The sequence below is a fragment of the Empidonax traillii genome, unplaced genomic scaffold (assembly GCF_003031625.1).
Source record: "Empidonax traillii isolate 1590-97213 ecotype Southwest subspecies unplaced genomic scaffold, ASM303162v1 scaffold174:size915687, whole genome shotgun sequence".
Taxonomy (NCBI): Eukaryota; Metazoa; Chordata; class Aves; order Passeriformes; family Tyrannidae; genus Empidonax; species Empidonax traillii.
The window spans coordinates 752671-766440 of record NW_020955367.1 but is presented as its reverse complement, the minus strand read 5'-3'; the positions used below and the strand labels follow the sequence as shown (position 1 = coordinate 766440).

The 13770-nt window shown below is 48.8% G+C and overlaps 1 protein-coding gene across 13 annotated transcripts in view; it reads left to right on the top strand.

Moving 5' to 3' along the window:
• The first annotated feature begins 5072 nt into the window (after positions 1-5072).
• Positions 5073-13770, top strand: part of STRBP (spermatid perinuclear RNA binding protein) — a 59579-nt gene continuing 50881 nt past the window's right edge. For 12 of the 13 annotated variants that reach the window (XR_003571462.1, XR_003571464.1, XR_003571463.1 and 9 more), the window contains exon 1: positions 5474-5518. The gene's annotated coding sequence lies outside the window, so the exon portion shown is untranslated. Of the gene's footprint in view, positions 5174-5473; positions 5519-13770 lie in introns of those variants that run through there. The other variant, XM_027885927.1, reaches the window with a different exon arrangement.

The window sequence follows — 13770 nt, the reverse complement described above, 5'->3', positions numbered from 1 at the left end:
ACTGTTGATGTTAAATACAACACCCGCCGAGAGAGAAGCTGGGTTTATTTTTGATAGCAGCATAAACATTAAAGATAAGCCAAAAGCATTCAGAAAATATGGGTGCAGTACAAAGGCTCATGTGATGAGAGCTGTTTTGCTTTTAATCTTGACCTGGAAAACCTCTCGTGTGACAGAGGCTCTTTTCAGTGCAGTCTCAGTCCTGCCTAGTTGCTCTGCCCATTAGTGATAAAAAGGCCACCCAAGTTGTTTCTACTTTGGAATGATGGCAAGTTTTCAATCCTAAACTTCAAAGGAAAAAAAAAAAAAAACCACCCTAACACATCTGTCTGAGGACCTGCAGTAAACTCCTGTCATCCCTTATCTGGTCCAATCAGGCTCTTCCCTAAGCAATAACCCTTACAGCTGTACCACTGTTTTTCTAGGAAGGACATACATATCGCCCCAAATATTTATCTGCTTGCCACTGATTACAAATGAAAATACTGATATTGATCTGAGCTGAACGTGGAACATATCCCACCCCCAAAAGGGCAAACAGCTGATCTGCAGATGGGTTCAGCACGGCTGGTAACATGGAAGTGCAAACCACATCAACCCCAGCCGTCTGAGGGTTAAGCACATCCCAAATGCAGATTAGAAAGTACAAAGGCCGACAACTGGGAACTTGTGTGAAGTTCAGCGCAGCTCTGGATGTCTGTTCACACAGTGCAGAGGGTCTCCAGACCATGCCCATCTTCACAGCTCCCTGCACTGAACTGCTCCGAGTTCTGCCGTGGCCACCAGCAGAAGAGTTTTCCACATTCAGCAGTTGCCAGAAGGGGTGAGAGCACAAGCAGTGCCCTGGGGGAACACAGGCTGCAGGAGAGCTGAGCTGTCAGCAGGGCTGAGCTGCTCTCCCTGTGCCCCAAACAGCAGCTCTAAGATAGGATGCCAGCCCCTGTGTTTGCAGAGGGCTCAGGCCCTGCTGGCCTGCAGGTTCACTCCAGACTGCCCCTGGCTGGCTCTGACCACAGCAGGGTCACACCGCAGGGCTGGGAGGTGAGGGCTGCCTCACCCCCAGCAATTCACCGGCAGGCTGCAGGAACACTCTGTACCACGGCTCTGCACGGCTCAGACACATCACACAAAGCAGGGAATCAGAAAACTAACAAGCACAGCAGCACATATTGAGGCATGCACTCTCTTTTTTAACCTAGACCTTTGTTGGTTTTAATAATTGATATAAAGTAACAGATGACTCACTAATTGCACTTCTAAATTGTAACCCAACCTGGAATCAATCACACATGGCATAACTTCTGTTCTTATTTGAAGCTAAATCCACCACAGTGCCTGCTGTAGCCTCTCTAATAATTGCATTAGTCATAACCTGAAAGTATTTCCCATTTCCTTGCTTCCAGTTTTGCTTGCTTTCCAAGCTCATCCTCGTCCCTATCGTTAAAGAGATCTCTGAAATGTCCCCCCACAGCGCCTCCTCTGGGGCTGGGAGAGCCCTGTGTGACATTCCCTGGTGTGATTCCTCCTCTCCCAGGCTCTGATTTTCCTCTGGTACCATTTTATCTCCTTTGCTCAAGTCACACAATCAGCCAGGACTGTATCAGATACTAGCGAGCCCTGTGTAAAACTCTCGCTAATGAGTTACGTACACAAGTGAGTGCCAGATTTACCCATGTCAGCTTTTGTTTTGCAGCACTAATTCTCAATTTTTAAGTACCCTCTACACTTGATACTCCCCTGCTTGACTCTCTCACTTCTGTGCCCGAGATACACCTTAAAAATAAAAGTGAATTAATATCTTGTAAGCATTTTTCAGAATAAAACTCTTTGCCCTATCAATGCCCAGATTAACCACCTACAAGTCCTGGGCCAAACAGAAACAAAGGCAGAATGAACTGAAAGAAACCAACAACAGCTGGGAACAAATACACACAAACCAAGGCAAATTCCAACACCTAGGAATGATGCAAAGTCAAGTAAGTTCCTTTACAAATTCTCCAATTATTAGTTCATTTTAAGTCCTCCTCAAGCTTATGAGACTTAATTTCCCATGCAAAGCCAGCTTTTTCTATGGAGATTTTTAAAATACATGCTCATACAGTTATTTTTTTCCAATTCAAAGTCTGTCCTCAGCTATCTGTGCACAAATCCCATTAACTCCAGTGCATGTCTAAAGGCAGAATTCGAAACCCGTGAAGAACTGGGTCACTGGACAATGGTGAGTCTCAAGCAGAGATTTCTGAGTTATCACAAGGAAAAGATCCCTCTTCCCTCGGGCACTACGAGAGCATTCCCACTTGTCTGTAAACAATGCCAACCACTTGAAATGTGATCGGCTGCATTTCATCCTTGCTCACTTGGGTTTCCATTCCCGCTGCTCACAGCCATTCAGTCCTCACCGTGCTGTTTGCAGCTGCCGCCTCATCACCCGTGCCCACCTCACTGCAGGGCAGCACAGCTCCTGGAAAGGCTCCCTCTGCTCCTGGGGGTTACCTGGTGCCCACGACAACTCTTTCACATGCTGGCCATTTACACCAGCTCCTGCCTGGCCTCTGCCTTTTATTTAACAAATAATCAAATTGCTTTATCACACCGATCTAACACGGCACAATCAGGCTGGAGATCTACAAGCAGGAAAATCAGTTCAGGGAAAGAAGGGGTTTTTTACAAAATAATTCTACATTTCACGTGTCAGTAAACATCAGTGAAATAACAGTTCAGCCACCAACTCCTGGTCTCTGCACTGACATCTCAGATCTGTTTTATCCCATTATATACATCCTATAGTTCTTAAATCAGACCAGCCTGACCATCTCCAGTTAGGAGACACAAAGAGACAGGACAGGGCACTGTGCAGTATTCAGAATTTGACTGTGAATTCCCTTTTCACACTCACACCTCTGCAGCCCCTCATTTGTCCAAGGGATGCAGGTAACACTCAAGAATACGTGGCAATGTCTTAACTATCTCTGTGAAAGAATCTGCAGGAAACACACATTATTTTCATCACAGCTATATATTTTAAAAAGTAATTCTTTCTATGCCAGTATTTTTACCAAGAAAGAGCATGATTATTGTTAATTACTTGAACTTTCATCAAGGTATCTCTAATTTCATGGTGCTTTTGGCACAATTCAATCCCCATCTCTTATTGACTACACTTACAGCTATAAATTCAATTTTCTCCTTTTTATTCCATGAAGCCTAAAGACAGATGCTAACTTTCTTCCAAACCTCAGATGTTCTTTTCCTTGTTAAATTTATATCCTTGTACTGCAGCGCCAAAGCTCTTTCAATCCCCTGTATTCTAAATTAATCCATCAATCCCCTTTCCTCTGTGTTTTTGCCCTTAGCAAATCATTAGCCCAAGGGAGAACTCAACAGAAAAATTCAAGATTTCACTCAGACCACAGCTGAAAACATCTTTCTTTTACCTCTGCAATAACTTCACTACCTGAGGTGCCACCTCTTGCAGGTTTTCCCTCCTCACCACATCTCCTGCTGTGCTGCCACTCATTTCACAGCTGCCCCTTCCCATCCCACCATCTCCCCCAGCTGCCTTCCTGGGGGCTGTATTTGTGCTGTGTTTCTATTTCCTGTAACTCATTTCAAATGAAAACATTCTCATGTGAAGTCCTTGGACAAGTCCTTGATTTCTATCTATTATCTTCTGTCTCTTTTCAAGGCCCACACTGGTATTCTAAGGTCACTCAGGAGATTTTGGCTAAACTCACTCATTGCTTTGAAATCTCTCAATTCGAGACATGAAAGCAGTAACATATTCCTCCTATTTGTTTCTCCTTTCAATCCTCAAACACGATGAGATAAAAGTCTGTTACAAAGGCAGAGTTATTCTGAGTGTTCAGAACCAGGGTGACACTTCAGCCACAGCCTTGCAAAGGAGTACACAAAATATAAGTTTAATTGGAACAAGCTGGCCCTCTTACTGCATGTAAAGTTATTAATGCACACGTGCTTTTCCTTCCACTCTAATGCTGAAATCACTTCCATTTTTGAATGAAAGTTACTGTTTCACTTCAGCACCGCAAATCTCCTGATCCCACAGCCTTTGGCCAAAGTTCCCTCTCAGGCTGCTCCAGCGCAGCACGTTGTGTGCTGATTATTTGGGAACAGAGCTCCCCAGTCAGCAGTCTTTCATCTTCACAGCCTATGTAAAATCAGTTTTGAAAGGTGTAAAAAGTGATACCAGGCACGATTGCTACGCGCTCGAACGCTGAGAGCTGGGTTTGAAAAGGCACTTAACCTGGAGAACCTGGCAGAAATTCTCACACACTCGCTTGAATTTATTGGCCATTTGAGTGTGGAAGCACATGGAATGTTGAAGGGATACGAAGTTCCCTGAAGGTTTTAGGGAATGCACACCCAAAGAAGAAATAACACACCAGACTCATTGCTTCCTCCTCATACCTAAAGGTTTGGCCTTGCCAGGGCTGCTCTGGAGCCTGATGAGCATCAGTGCTGGGAGCTCCTCAACTCCACAGCCACGTTCTGGGATTGGGAAGAACTGTCCCAGGGAGAGGAAAGCTTTCTTGAACCCACCTTTCTTGATCTCCAGGAGAGACAGATGGAGATCACGGAACCCCACATCACTTGTGCAGCCCGACCTGCCCGAGCACACCCCAAAGCTGCCTTGATTTCACCTGCTCAGACAACGGCTGAGGGTTCCACACTGCAAAACCGCCCCCATGGAAACGCTGTTCCTGGGCTCAGCTGGGGAACCCGCTCCCTCTGCGCCGCTTTGGGTGCCAAACCCACCGGGGCCGAGCGCGGTGTGAGGGGCCGCGGCCCTGCCCCTCTCACCCTGGTCCCTCTCCTCGGCGCTGCCCCGGCCCAGCCCGGGCCCCCTCAGCCTCCGGGCCCCCTCAGCCTCCGGGCCCCCTCAGCCTCCGGGCCCCCCCGGCCGGCGAGGCGGGGCAGCCGGCGCTGTTGGCACCCCGGGCCGTGCCGGTGCCGCCGCCCGGTGCCGAGCGGGGCCGGCCCTGCCCTCACACACCTGCCCGCCCTCCGCCTGCGCTCCCTGCGCCCGCCACGCTCGCTCTACGCCGTTTGCGCAGCGGGCGCCCTCAGGTGCGGCGGCCGCGCTGACGGCACTACGGAGAGTCTGTAACACACACCGACCTCCCCGGGGGCTCCGCGCAAGGGGCGCTCCCAGGTGCGGCCCGCGGGGCGCTCGGGGCGGCGGCGGGGGCGGCGGGAGAGGGAGTGCGGTGGGCGGAGGGCCGGGCCGGGCCGCCCTGGGGCAGGCGCGGGGGCCGGGCGGGCCCGGCGGGCGCTGCGCCGTTGGCGCGGCCCGTACGCCGCTGGCGCAGGGCGCGCTCAGGTGCAGGGAAGGGGCGGGCGCCGTTGCCCGGCAGCCGCAGCCTATGGGGGCGCGGGGCGCGGTCACGTGCGCAGCCCCGCTCGGCGCTGCGGAGCCGGAGGAGCCGGACGGGGCCGCGCAGCCGGGACGGGGCCGCGCCGGGGCCGGGGGGCAGCGCCGGGGCCGCCGCCGAGCGGGGTGAGGCGGGCGGGCGGCGGGGAGGGGTCGGGGCGGCGGGGCGGCCGTGCCCGGGCACCGCTCCTCCCACTGCACCGGGCACTGCGGGCAGCGGGCAAGGGCAGGACGCGGCGGGGGAGCGGGGGGCGCTGCTGCGCGCGCGGGGGGCCGGGGGGGGCTGCGCGGGGCGCGGGTGGCGGAGGGGCGAGGGCTCGGCGGCACCGGGCGCGTTACCGGTGCGGGAGGGGGGGAGGGGGGGATGTACCTGTGCGGGGCCGCGTTACCTGTGCGGGGCCGCGTTACCTGTGCGGGGCCGCGTTACCTGTTCCAGGGCGCGCAGCGGCGGCGGGGCCGGGGCGGTGTTCTGGGCGCTGTCCCTGGGCTGTCGCCGGCTCCAGGTGCGGTGCGGACGGGGATGCTCCGGCACTGCATTCTCCCCCCGGGCCCCTTGCAGGTTCCCGGCGTTGGGGACCCCCGGCTGTGTTTTGGTTCATGGTTTGTTTGGGTCTTTTCCCTCGTTCATTCCGCGTTCGCCGTGCACTGGATTTTGGTAATCATTAACCTGCTATTTCTTTCTGGAAGTGCGAGTGTCAAAGGGATGTCCAGGGACTGACACGGGGGCTCCTGAGCAGAGCAGAACTCGAGTTTTGAGTCAAAGTAGAAATATGCATTATCTGGCTAAATGTCTTATTATTTATTTACATGGGTCTGAAAATGGTGCCATGTGATTTACAGAAAGAAGAGAGCGAACATTCCAAACAGCTCCTGCACAGGGCATGGCAGAATAGAAAATTTGTAACATGGGGGGGTCCTGGATGTTTCTGAATTACTTTTTTTCATTATCTGTGTCCTATAGTTCATTAACAATTTTTAAAAGTTTTATCATACTTTGTCCTGGAAACTCATAAATGCTAAGTGTGGTTGAAGTGGAGACAGACTTAAGTGGGGATTCTTGTGAGGAACATCAGGTATTTCAGATCTCCAGTTCCAAAAAATGTCTGTGAAACTGTAAGTTAATTAAAATAGCTGGGCTATTTAACTTGATTTAAAATAGCTGGGTGTTCTAACAAGCATTTGAAGCCTGGCCTTGTAGGGTAAAGGCAGAAAATGAAAATAGCTCCATTCATGCACAATACTTTCTAACATCCTTAGAAAGAACAGAGAAGGAAGGACTATTTGCAAACCTTGGTTTTCTTTGATTTTTAAAGACATGGTAACCATTTCTGAGACCCAAAGGAAGCAGCACTGGAGGCAGAGAGGAAGGAAGGAAGGAAGGAAGGAGGATGGAGCAGTGCTGTCTGTACTTGGAGGAGAGGCCATAAAAGCTTTTGGAATGGGAAGGGAGGAAGGCCTGGGGGTGTCTCTGGAGAGGCTGCAGTGTCTGTCCCTGCGTGGGCACAAGGCTGTGTCTCGCAGTGGGATTTCCAAGAATTTAAACAGCCACCTCTTCAGTGGCCCATCAGAAAGGTGGAATAGCTGGATGTGTTATTTCCTGCGTGTGCAGAGAGGAAGGAGAAATCCGTGTCAGCAGGCTGGGGCTGGCTGTAGCTCCTACTAAATTCCTGGTCGTTTTTAGGAAGTTGGACTTGCCTGTGGAAGTTCTTGGCATGTTGCATTTTCTTCTCTCTGAAACTTTCCAGTCGTTTTCCTTTGCTTGGTGTTGGTGCAGAGTGAAGGGAGAGCTGTGGAGAAGAGTGGGTAAGGATTGCTAAAGGGCCAGGGTTTCGTGTTTTCAGTTCTCTGTTTCTCAGATCCCGTCGTGGTTGGTGCCACTCTGGTGCTGCTCTGGCATTTCTAGTTCAAACAGAATCTTTAGTCTTGCTGATTTTGTCAGTCCTGATTTTATAAAGGGGTTTTATTTGCTTGGGCTCTTCATCCAGCCTAGTTGTTATTACTGAACTATTGGCAGTATTGACATCTCTGCACAAAGATGGTGCTGATGAAGTGCCAGTTCTTGCTCCGTGTGGTTGACAGGCTAAACAGGGGGTGGAAGTCTGGGACTTAACACCTTGGGAAAGGGGAGAAAGATTCCATCTAGAAACGCTTATGCTGGGGGCTGGAGGAGCCCCAGGGGTAACTCTTGGGAATGGTGCTGAAGAAGCGACCAAATCCAGCCTTGTGGTTTGTCCTGAAGGAATTTCAGACGTGACTGATTCCATAGCAGAGGTTCAGAAGCAGGAGAAGGAGAGTAAGCAAATGGAAGGTACAGCAGAAGATGGCATAAGGCAGGCTATGCCAGGCCTGAACATTAGAGAAACAGTTTGAACTCCAGGGGATGTGGGGATTTTGGTGACCCTTGTTTCTGACCTGTAAGCAGCTTTTCCCTGGATGTTCATTCAGTAACGTGATGCTTGAGGTCACAGAGCTCTCTTTTGAAGCCCCTCAAAGGCCTGGGGTGGACTGAGATTTTTTTGGGTTTGAACTGTGAAATCTTGTTTGGAAATAAAAAAAAATGTTTAAAAAAAAGTAGTCAAAGGAGCTGCTTCATGTTGTGAAAAACCTCACTGTAGAATCATAAAAGCTGCAGTTTTTCCACGTTGCTTTGGAAGCAGCTGAACTTTGTAACTTGGCATGTAAATAGGGCTCTTTGAAGAGCACATCCATGGCTGGAAGGAGGGGAGAGGGAAAGGCTCTGGCTGGAGAACAAGCTTCTGAGTGTGTGAAAAGCCACGGTGAGCATGTTTGAGTATGAACACAGGGAACAGAGGTTTGTCCTGGGCTGGGGTGATGCACAGACACCTAGCAGGGGCCAGGCTGTGTAAGTGTGAATGTGGAACAGTGAAACTGTGCTGGTGGTGCATTTTCCAGACTGGGCTGGGTGAGGGGGAGCTCTGGGGGCAGGTGGGGTCAGGTACCTGGGAGGTTTTGGTGGCTGAGGAGGTGCTGGGTGAGGGTGCAGAGGGTCAGTCAGCACCTCCCTGAGCTCCCTTCCAGCTCCTGGGGAGCCTGCAGTTATGGTGTCTCTCACCATGCCAACAGCAGAGCTCAGCATGGCATTTTGGGGTCTGTACCTCACTTTATGGGGTTGGGGGAGGGAGGACTTCTCCAACAACACCCACATGAGGAGCACTTGGCTGGTGTAGTGTCCTGGATTCGCTGTAACCCAGCAGGGTTGGCAAGTGAAGATTGCGCTGCTGAGCGTGCTGCAGGCAGGAAACCAAAAGGAAAATTCCTGTTTAAAGCAACGGGAAAAACTGATACAGATTGAAAGAGCAGAAGGATTTAAGTCTCAAACCTTTCAGTGGAAACCAGAGTTTGGGTACGTTTGTTGCACTCGCAGCGTGATTTGACAAACAGAAACTTTGTACTTGATGTTTAAGGAAGCAGAAGCCTGAGCTGCCCTACCTGATATTGGCTGATAATCTTTTGTTAAAAGCAATAATTGATACAAGCTACAAGGCCAGAGACAATATTTTTTCAGTTGTACTTCTGCAGTTCTTGGCAGTAGTTTGTAGTTTTTCCTTCTGATGTGCAAGTGTTTCACTGAGGACAGAGAACAGTCCCAGTCCGTGTCTGTTCAGCTCACAGAGGGACAGTGTTCCTACTGAACTTCTCTGAAAAGCTCAGTTCATGTCCCTTAACAAAAAACCTGCCCAGGAATCCTTACGAATTATAGCAGTGAGTAAACATGCTGCTCTTTGGATTTTGGGCTTTATTCTGCACTAAATTACCTTTATGTTTCTGGTGGTGGAATGGGAAAGGATGGAGAACCCCTGGCTGTGCTGGGCTGTTCACTCGTGCTCCCAGCTCTGCCTTGCAGTGCCCACCCTGAGCTTCCCTGGGTGGTGCCAGGCTGGGCAGAGGTGCTGGCTGCAGGAGGGAACACACCCGGGATGTCACTTGTTCTGCTCTGGGGGAGGATGGAAAGCACAGTCCTGGGCTGTTCTGTCCCTCTGCTCAGCCAAGAACTCGGGGACTAAGCCAAGGGGGGATTTTCTGGCCACCTGCACATTGGTCCGTTGGCTTCTCAAGTGCTGAAGGATTAATTCATGTCCTTGTTTTACACTGTTGGTTTTTCTAGAACTATGCACAACTTTGTAGCAAAATACTGTCCTAACGTGCTGGCAAATTAAAGGTGTAAATGAATGTTGAAGAGGAATAATCTGATGAAATCCATTTTAGGGGATCTCTTGGATTGTGGAAACTTAAGTGATCCTGCCACATGGGTTGACTTACATTAGTTCCCTTATGTTGTGGTTTGGCATGGTGTTTAAGAGCCTTAAGATGCTAGTGGTGATTGACATAACAAAATGTAAATTACATGCTGTTTTTCCTGAGGTCTAATTTATCTGTCCTAAGGTTTGTGTGCCAATAGTACTGAGCTCTTCTTACAGTAATGTTTCTCTTTCATGTAATGCCTACACAGGGGAATTAAATTACTCTTAATTGTATGCTGAAAAAGAAAATAAAATTGGGGTATGTATGGCTATCCCTGTAAATTAAATTTTGCAGCTTCTTGTTCTTTTTGTGCATTTACTTTGTATTGAAAAGTCTGGCTGGGAAGAACAGTCTTTCTTGTGGGTAGCCATGAGATGTCACAGAACTTGAAGAAATATTATAAACCAGAGTTGATTAAGATTTTAGACCTTAAACTTTGAAGTGAAACAGTGATTGATGCAGAACTTGGCACCTGGCTTGACAATAAATGAACTCAATGGTGAGAAACTGGTGCTGCTTCATAAAAATTGCCCCCCATTGGAGCAGAAAAGGGCAGGCTGAGTTTAGGGCCTTTCCTTCTCTCTTTTTCCTTTGATTCTTGGGAGGGGAGACACTTTGGCTGAACACATTCCTTGTTTGACTTGTCACACAGCAGATTGGAGTGCTGGCACAGAGTCTCGAGTGTTGGGCCCTCAGGAGTCTTTAGTGTTCCCTGAGACACAGGGATGATGTTCCATGGGGAAATGTTTCTCCTGAGCCATTGGACTGGGTGGAGAATGGGATTAGGGAGGATTTTGTTGGGGTCAATCTCAATGGGCAGCACTGCCCTCTGGAAAGGCAGCAGCAGCCCCAGGTGTGTGGGAAGCCAACCCCCCATCCCCTCTGCAGCTGCTTGGTGTCCCACATTGGGCTGTGCCAGAACTGGCCCTGCACAGGCTGGCACTGCCACGAGGGTCTTCTTGGGCGTCACGTTGGGAGGATCAGATCCACGGACTGTGCAGGTTTTCATTAACCATAACAACAGCTGACACGTTACCGGTGGATCTGCTGAGTAACTGTGTGGTAGCATTTGATCAGTTCTGAGGCTGCATGCACAGAACTGCTGTTGGTGTGTTCATTCTCTGGCCGTGGTGGGGAGAGGTGGCAGTGGCCCAACCTGCATGGCTGGTTTTTCCAGCTGAGGAGGCTCTGTGGTGCTCTGGTAGGTGTGTGACTGATGCTCAGTCTGGGTGAAGACATCCATCTTCCAGTACGAAGACAAGTGGAAGAATCAGCCATTTATTCCTGGTTTCTGATAAATTTGTGCTGAAGGGGCACTCTTTGCAGGTGGCAACTTGTTCTTTTCTCTGGATCTGGGGGCTGTACTTTGCTCCCTGACCCTCCATGCACTTAGTGCTTTCCTGCATGTCCCTCTCTGTTCTGCCTGATTGCTGTGTGTCTGATGGGACAATTTGGGGATATTTACTTTAATGGAAAGGACTCTGGAGTTGCAGGGGGAGCTGCAGGTGCACAGCTTGTGACTTCAGGGAGTGAAGTACCAGAGAGCCACAGCTGTGGTGTGATGGGACAAGCAGGGAACGTGGATCTCCAAGCAGGACATGTGAAGGGGCTGCAAGGAATCCATAAAGGGTGATATGGAAGAGTCTAAAGTGTTTGTAGAGAAACCTGAGGAACAGAAGGCTCCCATGGAAACGTGGGAAGTGTTTAGCCCCATGACACCATATACTGTGGTAGGGGAGCACCCCAGAGCCAAGCCTGATTTACAGTAGATTAGGAAGAGACATTTCAGGTTGGGCTGTACTTTACTATGGAGGTGGATCCCAGAAACCTGACTGGCTAATTTTTCTTTTTACATAAAGACAGGAAAGATGTGCTTAGGTGGGGTCTTGTTAATGGGCAACACTTTGGATAAATGTTACTTATGTAACTCCTCACCCTGAAACAAAGAGAAAGAGGAATTTGTGTGGCCTCAGTTCTTGGCTTCTGCAGTTGCTTTGCTGAACAGTAAGTGCAGTGAGAACTGGAGATGCTTTTTTCCCCCTTAAGTAAAGAGGTTGAAATCCTACCTGAGAACCTATTGGAGCTGGTGCCTGGACTCACTGGAATGAAGGAACTTGGGCTCATCTTATTTGCTTCAAAGACCTTTGCTAAACTGAGAAATGAGATGCCAGATGTAATCTCAGGTATCTGCTGGAATTTGTAAATGCATAGATACAGACTCAGAACATTTGGTTTTCTACTCCTCTTCTCCTTCCAATCCCAATCTCTTCCCCTTTGCTCTTTACCTGGTTTAGCTCAACAGAAGATGAGAGGAAAGCATAAATGCCCAAGGCCTGATTTCTCCCCACCTCTGCTTTGAAGGACCCCTTTTCCATGTCACAGACTCTTAGTAACTGTCATCTTTTCAGAGAGCTGGAGCTGTTTGGTGAGCAGTTATTCAGTGTCCTAATGCCTCATGATCTCTTGATTCCATGTCTGGATAATTGGACTTGGCAAACAGATTAGGGCTTCTTTGGTTACCCAGTCATGCTGTCCAGGTCTTCAGTCATACAGAGACTTAATCTGTTCCTTTAAAGTGATCAGCTGTGCCATTTGGGTGACCTTAAAGAGCAGCACCAGGCTTGACAAGCAGCGCTGCTTACAGTGGGAACGGGGATGGGCGTCCAGGATAACTGGGAACACTCCTAAAACTGGAAACTGCTAAAAGGCCCAGTGGGTAAAAGCCTTCAGTGCTGAGCAACTCTGTGATCCAGGGAGGAGTGTCTGGTGATTAATGCAGGTATTGATCAGGGGAGCATTTGGCCCCTTTGCAGGTTTGGCTGCTGATTTACCACACAGTTTAATTTCTTTGTGTCTGAAGTTCCCCTAAAAGATCTGAAATATTTCTCTGTCTTATAAAAGCTGTTATTTTAGAACCAGTGATAACTGTACTCCAGTAAATATGGTGACAAGTGTTCTAGAAAAACCAGGAGGAAAGGCAAATACTGGGAGAGGGGGGGAGACAAAGCTGATAACTTCTCTGCTTCTGGTGGGTGAGGGTGAAATTGGTGACTGCCAAAAATATGAGCTCAGAGAAGTAGCTTGTTCTGCTCTGAGCCCACATCTGTACACACCTCCTCATCTCTACAGATGGCCAGGAGGCTGGAGAGAGAACACAGTTGTCTAAATTTGTGTAAGAGAAAAGAATCATGACTCCCACCTTGGAGCTGCATAAGAACCTCCTGTAACCGGGGTATTTTCAGCAATTTAAACCATTTCGTTGACGTTTTGGTCTCAGCAAATTTTGTGGAACCTGACACTGTTCGTAGTTGCTAAATAAGTAACTTTTTAATATTAAATTTTTGTTAAAAGATGGTTGTCTGGAACTGTACTGTTTATCCCTTCAGAACTAGCCTGCTAAGGAATAAATTTGATCTAGAAGTCATCTTTGCATGCCGATGTTTTAACAACTTTTAAGACACTTTTCCACTTTGGATTTCGTACTACTTCACAATTTCGAAATAACTGTCACAATAGTGATGGTGCTCTCTGAAACAATCATGATAAAAGGCACAGAGATAAAAACAAAATACGTTTGCCTTTACGTTTCTTCTCTACTACCATTAGTGTGGGAATGAGATTCTTTGCCACTATTTCCACGCAGTCTGCTTTATCTTCGGAGGGAATTCAGTCATTTTCCCTGTGTTAGCCCAGGAGATAAAGGACATTGTTTAAAGCAGGTAGCTGGGAGTCAGTATTACAGAAGTAGTGAACTCTTGACCAAAAATCTGGTTTTGTGGATGTGGCCTCATGTAATAAACCAACCAAAAGAGCAGCTTGGGAAGTGCATCTTTGACAGGTCTCTGCTCGAGGCTGTTCTTTGCAGAGGGCTTGAATACTGAATGTCCCTGAGCTGGGACTGTACATGTTGCTCTCCTGAAACTGGAAACTTCCTGACCCTTCTAAAACAAACCAGCAGTGTTGTTTAACTTCTTGCCGTGGGTCAGGAGCCTGAGCTTCATGCCAAGTTTGTGCAAAACAAAGGAAAACTGCAGAGTTAAGGAAAAACTCCTGCAAGGGGTGTTTATGTGGAACTGATGAAGCTGTAACTGTTGAGAATCTACAGCAGGTTCTTA